Source organism: Rattus norvegicus, chromosome 15, assembly GCF_036323735.1.
Source record: "Rattus norvegicus strain BN/NHsdMcwi chromosome 15, GRCr8, whole genome shotgun sequence".
NCBI classification, from domain to species: domain Eukaryota; kingdom Metazoa; phylum Chordata; class Mammalia; order Rodentia; family Muridae; genus Rattus; species Rattus norvegicus.
In genome coordinates this window covers 23,348,960-23,361,538 of record NC_086033.1, presented here as the reverse complement: position 1 = coordinate 23,361,538, position 12,579 = coordinate 23,348,960, and positions in this window count along the sequence as shown.

Sequence of the window (12,579 nt, the reverse complement as noted above, 5' to 3'; positions counted from 1 at the left end):
CCAATGTCAGTCCCTCTGTGGGTATGAAGCAGTGGCCTTCCTTAGTGATACTTCTTAGCTCCTGATGACCAGTCAAGCTGGCCCTTTTGTCCATGTGTTGAAATCTTACTGTTGCATCGTTTCACCCTCTTTCTGGGTCGTGGTCGCTCACTCCTTTAATCATATCTCTTGGGAGGCAGAGGTGGGCAGATCTCAGAGTTCAAAGCCAACCTGGTCTACAGAAAGAGTTCTAGCACAGGCAGAGTTACATTGTGAGACCCTGTCTTTTTTTTTTTTTTTTTTTTTTTTTCCGGAGCTGAGGACCGAACCGGGCCTTGTGCTTGCTAGGCAAGTGCTCTACCACTGAGCCAAATCCCCAACCCCGAGACCCTGTCTTTAAAAACCAAAAAATAGGGCTGGAGAGATGGCTCAGCAGTTAAGAGCACCCGACTACTCTTCCAGAGGTCCTGAGTTCAATTCCCAGCAACCACATGGTGGCTCACGACCATCTGTAGAGGAATCCGATGCCCTCTTCTGGTGTGTCTGAAAATGGCTACAGTGTACTTATATAAATATAATAATAAATTAAAAATCTTCTTTAAAAAATAAATAATTCTAAAAAAGGAGGGAAGAAAAAAAGAAAAACCAAAAATAAAATAAGATAAAGGGGTTGGGGATTTAGCTCAGTGGTAGGGCACTTGCCTAGCAAGCGCAAGGCCCTGGGTTCGGTCCCCAGCTCCGAAAAATAGAAAAAGAAAAAAAAATAAGATAAAAAGAAAGAGAAATAATGAGCTACTTACTAGATGAAAAATCTCAGAATTATTAGCACAACATTAAAATCATCATTGAGGTGGGCTGGAGAGATGGCTCAATGGTTAAGAGCACCCAATGCCCTCTTCTGGTATGTCTGAAGATAGCTAGTGTACTCATACATAAATTAAATAAATCTTTAAAAAAAAAAAAGAAAAACCAATTTCACCAATCACTTGGTACTAACTATGCATAGTGAGACTATTTAATGAATATTCCGTTGGCTCATTTTGATAGGTAGATTTTCCTCTGTAATGAAAGTTGTTCAATGATGATTTTTTTTAAAGATTTATTCATTTATTATATATAAGTACACTGTAACTGTCTTCAGACACCAGAAGAGGGCATCGGATCTCTTTACAGATGGTTGCAAGCCACCATGTGGTTGCTGGGAATTGAACTCAGGACCTCTGGAAGAGCAGTCCATGCTCTTAACCGCTGAGCCATCTCTCCAGCCTAGAAGCCAGGAATGTTAAACACAGGGATTGTCTCTTCAAAGTAAGAGATGTATATCTGTTTTCCACCTGGTAGGCTGGGTATAGATATGGTTAGTAGCCTGGTGTGGTGACCTCTGTGGGGCCAGGCCACACCTGGCCTCCCCGGACTCGTACAAATAGGACCAGAGGTGGTTAACAGCCTGGTGACCTTTGTGCTATGTGTATGACCAAGACCACCCCAGATCCTTCCCCAGGGGCTTAAAACAAAAACATGGAGCACATGAGTGTAGTTACCTAAGGAGGCCAGAAGAGGGCATCAGATACCCTGGTGCTTCAGTGGTGGGGCAGTTGGGAGGTGCCTGGTGCTGGTGTTGGAAACTGAGCTAGGGTCCCTCAGCAAGTGCAGCAAATGCTCTTAATGGCTGAGCCATCTCTCCAGACCCAGGATTAGTATGTTACTTTACATGATACCTTGTATAATTCCTCTTCTGTTAAAAAACATCTTAATTGTTGCACAAAAGTATCCCTTTGCATTTATCCCTAAAAGTAAGACTTAGATAGCCAGTGACTAAGTTTACATTTCTATCCCATGACTTTGAACCTCTGGCTTGAACGTGCGTACTGGACATTTCTCCCTGGAAGAACCTCAAGCCAAACATGTCTGAAACTGATCTCTGTGCACCACACCCGTCAAACCTGTTATTTTTCCTACATTCCTTTTCACTGGGCTTGGCCCCACCACCCCCTCAGTAATGCAAGAAGCTGGGTTCCACTCGCTCCACTCCTTCCCATGACTCAGCAATCGCCTGCTTCCTTTATCTCCTGGTTCCTCCATCCAGATGTCCCTGCCTCAGCCCATGCTCGTCTCCTCTTCCTGACCTCCCAGTGGCCCCCAGCTCCCTCTCTCTGGGCTACACTGCAGTCAGAGGTATCTTTGCTGATGCAAGAGAACACGTCCTTCCAAGTGTCCACTTTTTTAAAAGAATGTTTTATTGATCCTTTGTGAATTTCCCATCAAATACTCCAATCCGACTCCTCTCCTCATCCCTTGGAATCCTTCCTCTCCCACAAAAGGAAATAAAAAATTAAAAAAGAAAAAGAAAAAGAAAAAAAAGCATCCCATCGTGGAAGCTGTAGTTTGTCAGCAGTGCTCCACAGTATACCCTTTTGTCCACACATCTTTACTTGCAAATGTTTATTGTAGTGAGTCATTGATCTGGTTCGAGGCCTCTGGCTTCTGCTACACTATCCAATACTGGATCCTCACTGGGGCTCCTCTCAGACATCCTGTTGTTGCCCTGTGTCATGGAGATCCTGCAGCTTTGGATCTGTAGGCCTGGCCCTTTCACACACTCCAGCAGCTCATAGATGGGTAGATGTTAGGTAGGCCACGTCCTGGATTTATCTGGGCCTGGGCGGTAGCTGAGTTGTTCAGCCTGCCAGCTCTCCCACACCCACAGCACCAGGGCAAACCCTCCAGCCAGGCCCCAGCCAGCTCACCCAATGCTGTAGCTGGCGATGGGGAGGACCAGCCCTCTGGCTGGCTCATCTTCACCTTTGCCCCAGGGCCAGCTCTACTGTGCGGTCTAGTCAAGGTGCACTCTCTAGAGTGCTGCAGCCAGTGAGAGGCGGGAGCAGTTCTTCTGTGAGGAGAGGAGCAGCTCTGCACAGCCCTCGGACATCAGCATAGTCCCAACCAGGGATGTCCCCATGGCCTTCGGTTGGCAATATGAGCTAAAGACACAGACCCTTGCTGCTGCCTGGCCACAGACTCCAACTTGGCCCTGGGCTTCACCACAGCTGCAGGCCATAGGGAAGGCTAGTAACCTCAGGCTGTTCCTCACCACCCTGTGTCTCCAGTTCTGCCGCTCTTTTTAATGCTCAATCGCCTCCTCTTCTCTTTCTTCCCTATCTCTCCACCACATTCTTGCCCATCGTGGTGGCTCCCACTGTGGGTGGACCTCTGGGTGTCTTCCCAGCACTCCCAAAGTCCCAAAGCCTCATTTTTTAAGACTATTGTTGAAATGCATTAAAAATAATATACAGTTGAATATAGAGAATAATGAAGACTTTGTTTTCATTGAGTAAACGCTTAACATTGTCCTATGTGTGATTTTAACTTAAGGAACTGTTCATTTGTATACCAGTATATATATTCCCACTATATTATTCACACATGCGCACACACATGCACACACACACATGCACACACACACACACACACGCACACACACATTACCTTGACTAGTCCATCCTTGTCTTCAGTCTTTCTTTCCTCCAGGGTACTTTCATGAAATGACTATTATCCATTTTATAGACATGTTGTATATCTATGTTATAGTCATTCGTAAACAAAAGAAAAAGGAAAGGCCGTGACTCCTTTTAGGTGTGGTGGAGGAGAAAGTCTATTGTAGAGAAAAGGGAACCATAGCTAGAGACAGGGACCTCTGAGAGCGAGTTCAGAGTGGCCATGACCCTGAGGCAGGAAGAGAAGGGGGAGGGAAGGGAGAGAGGAGAGAGAGGAAGGAATCAGGTACAGCAGCCAGGAAGACAGAGGTACAAACAAACACACAAACAAAAAGGCAGGTAACTAAAAGGGTTGGATTATATATATATGGAAGGGCAACCCAGTTCCTGGACTGCAGAATTCAGCAGAGTGCGGGATATGCCAACCATACTGCAACAGGTAGGGACTGAGGGATGCTGGGAGAACTGGTGGCCAGGTCCATTTTGATATGGTAAATCGGCCCCTCAGCCTTTTGTCCAAGGGTTTGAGACTTCACAGAAAGCATTACCACAGTGGCTTTAAACTTTGCAAAGATGATACCAAGCTGCGCGTGACCCCTGCAACCTGCTTCCTTCACGTGGCTTTATTATTTTTCCTGTTGACACGCGTTGCTCCCGTTCACTTCATCCGCCATATGGTACTTTATTACGAGACTGTGCAACGATTTATTGATTTACTCCGTGCTGAGGGACATTTGGGAATCTTGCTAACACAAACTGTGCGGGGTTGCTCTCCGAGCACATGTTCGAGCGTTCTCTAGACTGTATTCTCAAGCGTGTCCTTACCTTCCAACTCTCTTGAGCCAGGGAGGTAAGTGGTTTCCAGACTCCTTCTCTTTAATCTATGCAGCTGCTGCTGAAGGATTTTTTTTTTTTTTTTATGAAATGCAAATCCAGCCTTGTCACACTCCTGCCTAAGAGTCTTCGGGGAAGCAATCCTACCATTCCTCAGTGGCACAGAAGCCCCCATGTTCTCCTCCACACACATACCTCAGCCTGACCCACAGCGCCATCCCTCAGAACTGTCTCTGTCCCTCAATAGCCCCACAGATGCCGGATGCTGCCTCCAGCCTCTGGCACGTTCCTTTCTCCTTCCAGGAACTCCCTAACCTCACTCCGTGCCTCCACACCTGATACGTGGAGTCAGCTCATTGTTTCTCCGGGGTTCGCTGATGACTTCACCTCAGCTGAAAGAGGTCCCTGGTTTGAACCTATCCACGCCACTTACTAAGATGGGCCAGTCTGGAAACTTCTCTGAGAGCGGCTTCCTCAGCTTTAGTAACAGTGCCAGCCTCATATGCCATCATGACAATAAATCTAATTTTTTTTTTTCAGAGCTGGGGACCGAACCCAGGGCCTTGTGCTTGCTAGGCAAGCGCTCTACCACTGAGCTAAATCCCCAACCCCTATAAATCTAATTTTTAAATATGGGTTTTGGTGGTTGAATTTGATCCTTGACTTTCACTTTTATTATATGGCTCTATGTCTTTTACATGCATAAAATCATATTATTTCTATAGAGTGGTTCTCTATGCTTTATACATAAAACATTAAACTATATAATGCAGTTTGTATAGAGGGAAAGCACGTTCGATTTTATGTGGTGTTTAGCGATATTTACTATTATCCATTTATTTATATTCATTATTCATAATATTTATCTATTAAAGGATTTGTGGCAGGTCTGGAGAGATAGTTCAGTGGGTAAATGCACTTGCTGCTCTTGCAGAAGACCCTGGTTCAGGTCCCAGAAGCCTTGTCAGATGGCTCACAACCACCCCCTGTAACTGCAGTTTCAGTGGCTCCAATGTACTCTTCTGGCCTCCTCCATGGGTGCTGCCTGCACGTGGTACCTATGTACACATACTCGGGCACACATACTCATAAATAATAAAGGAAAATGATAGTGCTTTGGAAAGGATTTTATTAGAATGACTTCATTGTCCACCATTTCTGCTATGGCTCTCTCCCACTTCTGGCAGGAAGCGTTCCAAGTCAGGGACCATATCTGATTTGCCAGTTCACCAGCAGCGCTGGGCCAGGAATAGAAAAGGCATGTTTTAATAATAAATGCTGAATGGATAAATGGATGCTCCTTCAGACATTCTGATATGAGGGGTGGGTGGAGGGGAAGGAGAGAGGAGGAGAAGGGAGAGGGGGAAAGAAAGGAGATGGGGGAGGAGAAAGGCAAGAGGGCAAAAAGAATGAAGAAGGTTGGGGGTGTAGCTCTGTGGTAGAGTACTCCCCTAGCATATTCAAGGTCCTGAGTTGGTTCTCCAGTACTAAAAAAATATAAATAAATTCATATTTTGTCATGGATAGCATCATGCCCTCACAGAAAAAAAAAAAAGGCAACAGCTGGTGAGATTAATTTTATTTTTCTTTTACTGTCAAAACTTTGCTACAGTAGTTTTATTTCTTGGAGTTGGTGGGGATCTGTGTAAGCCTGTCTAGAAATAGTGCTAAAAGATTTTATTTCTGCCTAGTTGTTACTTGGGGAAAGGGTTTGATTAACAGAACAAGCGCCCGTGGCTCATTTGGCTTCGCTGTGGACTTAATCTTAATGAGGCGTGACTAAGTAAATACCTGGAGTCTCCGTGAGTCAGTGCAGTGTCTGAGTCCGGAAGGAGGAAGATCCGCTGGTGGACAGACAGTGCAAACAAATGCTTCTGACCTAGAAGGCCCAGGGCCTGGAGGGAGGTGCAGGTAGGGTCCTAGGCCGTCTTCTTTTAGCCTCCTTCTCTATCTTACTCTTCCTCGGAGATCTGGGTCCAACCCTCAAGCATGGGCCTTGCATTAACCTCACATACTGTGAGTCGACAACCAGACTGGATCCAAGTCTTCCTGTCCCTGAAGCTCTGGCAGAGTGGTAGTCCAGAAACAGCTCCTGGTTACTGCGCTCCCTGGGCTCTCTCAACCACGCCCCAAATATGGCTGCCTTAGGAGAGGGCCTCCAGCACACCAGTGCTGAGACTGGGGCATCCTCATAGTTGGGTCGAAACCTCTATGATCTGCATGGATGAACCAGGATTCTGCGGCTGTTGGTGCAAGCCAATGCCCTACTCGGAGCACATTTTGGGTGCTATACTTTTGTCTAGTCGGCCACTTCCTTCCTTCTACGTTTCTTTATGTGTTTAAAAAACAGAATGTCACTTGCCTAGCAAGCGCAAGGTCCTGGGTTCGGTCCCCAGCTCCGAAAAAAAGAAAGAAAAAAAACAAAAAAACAAAAAACCAGAATGGGATAATACAGGGATGGTTGAGATAGGATCAGATGGGTGAGAGAGACAGACCCCTCAGTGTGTAACTGCATTTGTGGCCAATGAGAAGGCAGGTGAGACCCTCTAGTGCTTAACGGTCATGGCTAATAATCCAAGTTTGGTGTCTGGGACCCACACAATAGAAGGAGAAAACAGATTCCTGGAACTTTTTCCTCTCTAATCTGCATGTACCTGCCATGGCCTCTCACACCCTCCACTAACAAAATATGATTAAGGAAAATTTTTTTCCAGATGGGGGTAGAGCTGGCTGTCTTGAAACTCACTGTGTAGACCAGGCTGATGTCGAACTCAGAACTCCACCTGTCTCTGCCTCCTGAGTGCTGAGACTAAAGGAACGAGTCACCCCTCAGACGTATTTTGAAAGAACTGAAACTTTTACAAAATATTGGATATGTTGGGTGGTGGTGGCAACAAACCTTGAATCCCAGCCCTCGGAGGCAGAGGCAGGTGGATCTCTGTGAATTTGAGGCCAGCTTGGAACAGGGTGAGTTCCAGGACAGACAGAACAGTGGGGCTGGACAAAAGGCTAGTGCTTAAGTGTGTTTGCCTCTCTTCTGGAGGACCTGGGTGACTCAGGACTATCTCTAACTCCAATTTCTGGGGATTCCACACCCTCTCCTGACAACAGACATTCACGTGGTAGATATACATACATACATACATATATACATACATACATACAAGCAAAAATACTTATATACATGTAATAAATGCGAATCTAAAAAAAGTATTTTAAATGAATAGAATAAATAGAAACCATGTCTGATCTCCTAATTAATTAGCTAATTTGTCTTTCAAAGGTTTTTTTTTTTTTGTTAGAATTATGGGCATGTCTATGTAAGAGTATGTGCACCTGTTTGTGTATGCGTGTTGGGGGAGGGGTATGCCTGTGGAGGCCAGAGGCAACCCCTAGAGCTGGAGTCAGAGGAGACTGTAAACAGTCAGACATAGGTGTTGGGAACTGAACTTGAGTTCTCTGCCAGAGCTGTGAGCACTCTTAACTGCTGAGCCATATCTAGTCCCTAATCTGGAGATCTAGGGTCTCATTCTGTAGCCCAGGCTGGTGTCAAAGTCACTGTGTAGCTCAGGCTTGCCTTAAACGGTGTCACTCCTTCTGCCTCAGCCTCCTGAGAGCTGCCATTCTGAGCCAGAGTAGGTCAGTGCCTCCTGGCTGTGCCCTCCCTGCTAATACTCTTCGTGACTTTATTTTTCCATGGACTTCCATGACTGAGAATCTGTGGTAGAAACACATTGAGATTTGAGTTGGAAATCTGTCTCTTGGGGGAGGATTTGTGTTTGGTTCGTAGATGCTCCGTGCCCTTAGCAGTCAGTAATAGCAGGCAGTGTCTATCGGGAGGTTTTCAGAACGTGTGTGTAGGTAGTACCCACTGGGACTGCAGAGTCACGTAAAGGCTGGCTGTGAGTGTGATTTCTTTCCCTTCCATCCAGTCTCATTGAGGATGCACTTGGTTTTGGTCCTGTGGTTCAAGTTTCCTGCAGTGGCTCTACTAGATGCTCCACCCTTGATGAGCCCTGAGCTTCCTCCCTGGTGCACTCATGGTTTTCAAGCCTCGAGTTCAAGGCTACCGGAATTCAGCATTTGTCCTTGGTGTAAAGACTGCACCACTTGCAGCTCTGATATCCACCTTTGCCTTGGGCTTCTAAAAACAGCTGCTCAGTGAGTGCCAGGACAGCCAAGACTCAACCTCCTCACGCACACCCCGAGGAGTTTGAACTTTGTATTGCTTTTAAAGATTGGTTTTGTTATTTTTTTTTTAATTGTGTGTAGGTTTGTGAGTTTCTGCACGTGGGTATGTTCACATTGCGTTCAAGTGCCCGCAGGGCCCAGAGGTGCCATATTCCTTGGAACTTAAGTTTCAGAGAGTTATGAGCCTCCTGACGTGGGTGCTGGGAACAAAACTCAGGTCCTCTGGAAGAACAGAACGTGCTCTTAAACACTGAGCCATCTCTCTAGCCCCAGTTTTGCATTATTGTAAAGACTTATTTTAAGTCCTTTTCTATATAAATGAAAAGAAAGATAAAAAGCACACTGGTTTGGGGATGTCAAGAAGGCTCAGTGGATAAAACACTTGCCATGGAGCTGCAGTACCCGAGTTCCAACCCGAGACACACACAGTGGAAGGAGAAAACTAAGTCACAAGGTATCCTTTTGACCTCCCAAATTTGCCATCTCCCTCTCCCTCTCCCTGAACCTCCCCAACCCCCTTTCTCTGTCAGAGGACAGTTTCAGGAGTCAGTTTGATCTTTCCCAGCAGGTGGGTCCTAGGGATTAAACTCAGGTCATCAGGCTTGGCAGCCATCTCTCAAAAAGTTAATCTTCGGAGATTTTTACCTCAATTGAGGCACTAAAATGCCAGAGCATCTTGTCTGGAATTTGGCATGTGTTCATGACATACACGTGTAAAGGCAGTTGAAAATAAAATGCCTGTGTGGTGATTTTTAATTAAGCTCATTCCAGAGGATCCTCACACCGGGCACTCATCGGTGTTTAACAAACAGTTCAGTCACAGTGAAGGTTTGGGAACATCCACCCCTCACTGCTGTAAGGACACCTCCCAAAGGCGAGAGCTCGGAAACGAGGACGTGAAAGAACCAGAGGCATGCTGGGTCACAGTCAGCTCACGGTCTCATCTGCTGTATGGAGCAGGGATGGCTTTTCTTGATGAGGGACTACACACTGACCTGGAACTCACATTCACACACTGAAGGATCAGAGAAGCAGTGCCCAGCTGGCCTGGGTTTGATTTGCCTTCGTGCTTCCTATGTATTGAACATTGTATTGGAAAGCTGTCCCATGCTGTTACTTCTCTATTTCTGTGAAGAGATACCATGACCGAGACAACTCATATGAAAGAAAGCATCCTGTTGGTGTTCGCTTACAGTTTCAGGAGGTGAGTAGAGTCCATGGCCACTGTGATTGGGAGTAAGGTAGCAGGCAAGCATGGTGCTGGGCCAGTAGCTAAGAGGTTACACCTGGTTCCCAAGTAGGAAGCAAGAGACCGGGCCTGACATGGGCTTTTGAAAGTTCAAAGTTCACCTCCCAGGGACATATATCCTCTCACAAGGCCGCACCTCCTAATGGATCTCAAAACATTTCCACCAAACCTTGGACCAAGTCTTCAACCGTAGGAGCCTATGAAGGCCATTCTCATTCAAACTGCCATAGTGACCTTTCCAAAGTGAAGTCATGTTCACCGGATCTGGGTGGACATGTCTCTTTAAATAACTGTGTTTTAAATAACTGTGAACTTCAGGAGTTTGCTCTACGCTGCCTCCTCTGGGAAGTGTAGCCTGCCATCCAGCCTCAGCTACCGTTCTTTCCTAGACTCCGCTGGGACTCTTCCCTGAACTCACTGAGTGTTGTCGGTCAGCAGAGCTTGTCTCTGGGTGAGTTGCTTCACTCCCACAGATCTCTTTCCCCTCCTCTGTAATATTTATTTTTCCTTCCCCAGCCCCAGCTTGCAGAATGAGGACTCTGAGGCTCATTCTGTATTATTAGGTGTCTTGGCCATAAGCTTTCACTCACTCCCTGGCTAGCTCATAACTTATTTAACCCATTGAGACTTTTCTACGTCTAACACATGGTCAGTTACCTCTTCTTCGGGTCCAGCCTGCTCCTTTCTTTGACTCTCCCTCAGTGTTTCCCTAGTGTCTTGCTAGAATCTCCTGCCTCTCCTTTTACTCTCTTACTGTTTCCCAAAATACCCTCTCTTCCCATCAGTGTCCCACCTCCTATTTCCTGCCTCTCAGCTCATTGGCCATTGGCGTTTTTATTGACAGGCGATGCTTACAAGAGACTCCACAGAACACATATGAGTATTTTGCCCGCACGAATGTCTGTGCATTGCTGGTGCCTGAGGAGGCCAGAGAAGGTTGTTGGATCCTCTGGAACTGCAGTTACACTTAAGTTGTGTGTAAAAAAAAAAAAAAATCTTGTCTTTAGTTTTATGTGAAACCAAGCCATTAATTATCCTTGGGAATTCGAATTCGGGCAGTGTTTCACGGCCGGTGTGCACACCTACCTGCATAGTTGAAAACTGTGGCTTTCCGTGGTGACTCAGGTGCCGAGCTGCCGTGGTGACTCAGGATTTTCAGCAGATGACTAAGGTGTGTGTCTGTGGTGGGGGGAAGGTTATGCCAAAGTAAGCTCAAGCCTCTTACTCTTCCGGCGCCCTCGCTCTACCCAGCCACCCAAAAGGAGAAAGGGGGCTTCCCAGGCAGCGAGGAGTTCTGAGATTAAGCAATTATTAAAAGGGCAAGAACTCACTTAATTTTGATCTCGAAAAGACTTCCAGGCAATGCGTAAATCAACCTTCATATTCTTGTGATATAAAATCCCTGTCTGGAAACTGACAGCTCAGGGCAGACTTAATTAGAACCATGTCTTTGCTCCCAGGAAAAAAACAAGGCTTCACCAAGCAAAACTGTCACCGGATTAAAAACTGTCCTCCAGGGCTGGAGAGATGGCTCAGTGGTTAAGAGCACCGACTGCTCTTCCCGAGGTCCTGAGTTCAAATCCCAGCAACCACATGGTGGCTCACAACCATCTGTAATGAGATCTGATGCCCTTGTCTGGTGTGTCTAAAGGCAGCTACAGTGTACTCATATATAATAAATAAATAAATAAATAAATAAATAAATAAATAAATAAATAAAATATTTAAAAAAAAAAAAACTGTCCTCCAGTGGCCGGCCTCACCACATTTATGCAGGTTCTTGGTTCTCCAGTATTTCCTAGGCCAAAGAAACCTGCCTCCAACATCAACAGTGGTCAAGGTGCTATGCGTGAGATGCACGTACCCAGACTAGCTGCTGTAAACAGAACCCGACGGTATACACTGCACAGACAGACCTGCATTAATAACACAGTAACTAATCCGATGTATTTGAAGAAGTAGCTTCTGGTTCCCTACCCTGGGATGTACTCACACCCCTCCTGCTCTGATCCCCAAAACATGTTCGGTTTGTCAAACCGGAAGCTCTTTCTTTCGTCGAGAGGAAGGAGCGCCCCCTAGTGAAAGTCTTTCCTAACATTTCTTTAACACTCCAGGTCCATCTACAGTTCTTTTGCTATTGATTTCTGGTAAATAGTTCTTCGGGATTTTAGGGAGCCATGAGGTGTTCTGATACGTGTATACATTGTACAATGATAAAATCACTGTAAGGAGGGCTGGAGAGATGGCTCAGCGGTTAAGAGCACCCGACTGCTCTTTCAGAGGTCATGAGTTCAATTCCCAGCACATGGTGGCTCACAACCATCTGTAAAGAGATCCGATGCCCTCTTCTGGTGTATCTGAAGACAGCTACAGTGTACTTATATATAATAAATAAATAAATCTTTAAAAAAAAAATCACTGTAAGGAGCATAGATAGCTATCACCTCAAATGTTCATTACTCATTTCTGGTGAAAAGTCCAAAATTTTCTAAAATTTTGAAATATTCGTGATTGTTAACTGTAGTTACCCTAGGGTACAGTAAAATAACGAAATTTATTCCTTTTTTAAAAATATTTTTAAAGATTTACTTATTTATTATATATAAGTCCACTATCACTGTCTTTTTTTTTTTTTTCCTTTTCTTTTTTTTCGGAGCCGGGGACCGAACCCAGGGCCTCGCGCTTGCTAGGCAAGCGCTCTACCACTGAGCTAAATCCCCAACCCCCACCGTCACTGTCTTACAGACACACCAGAAGAAGGTGTCAGAGCCCATTACAGATGGTTGTGAGCCACCATGTGGTTGCTGGGAATTGAACTCAGGACCTCTGGAA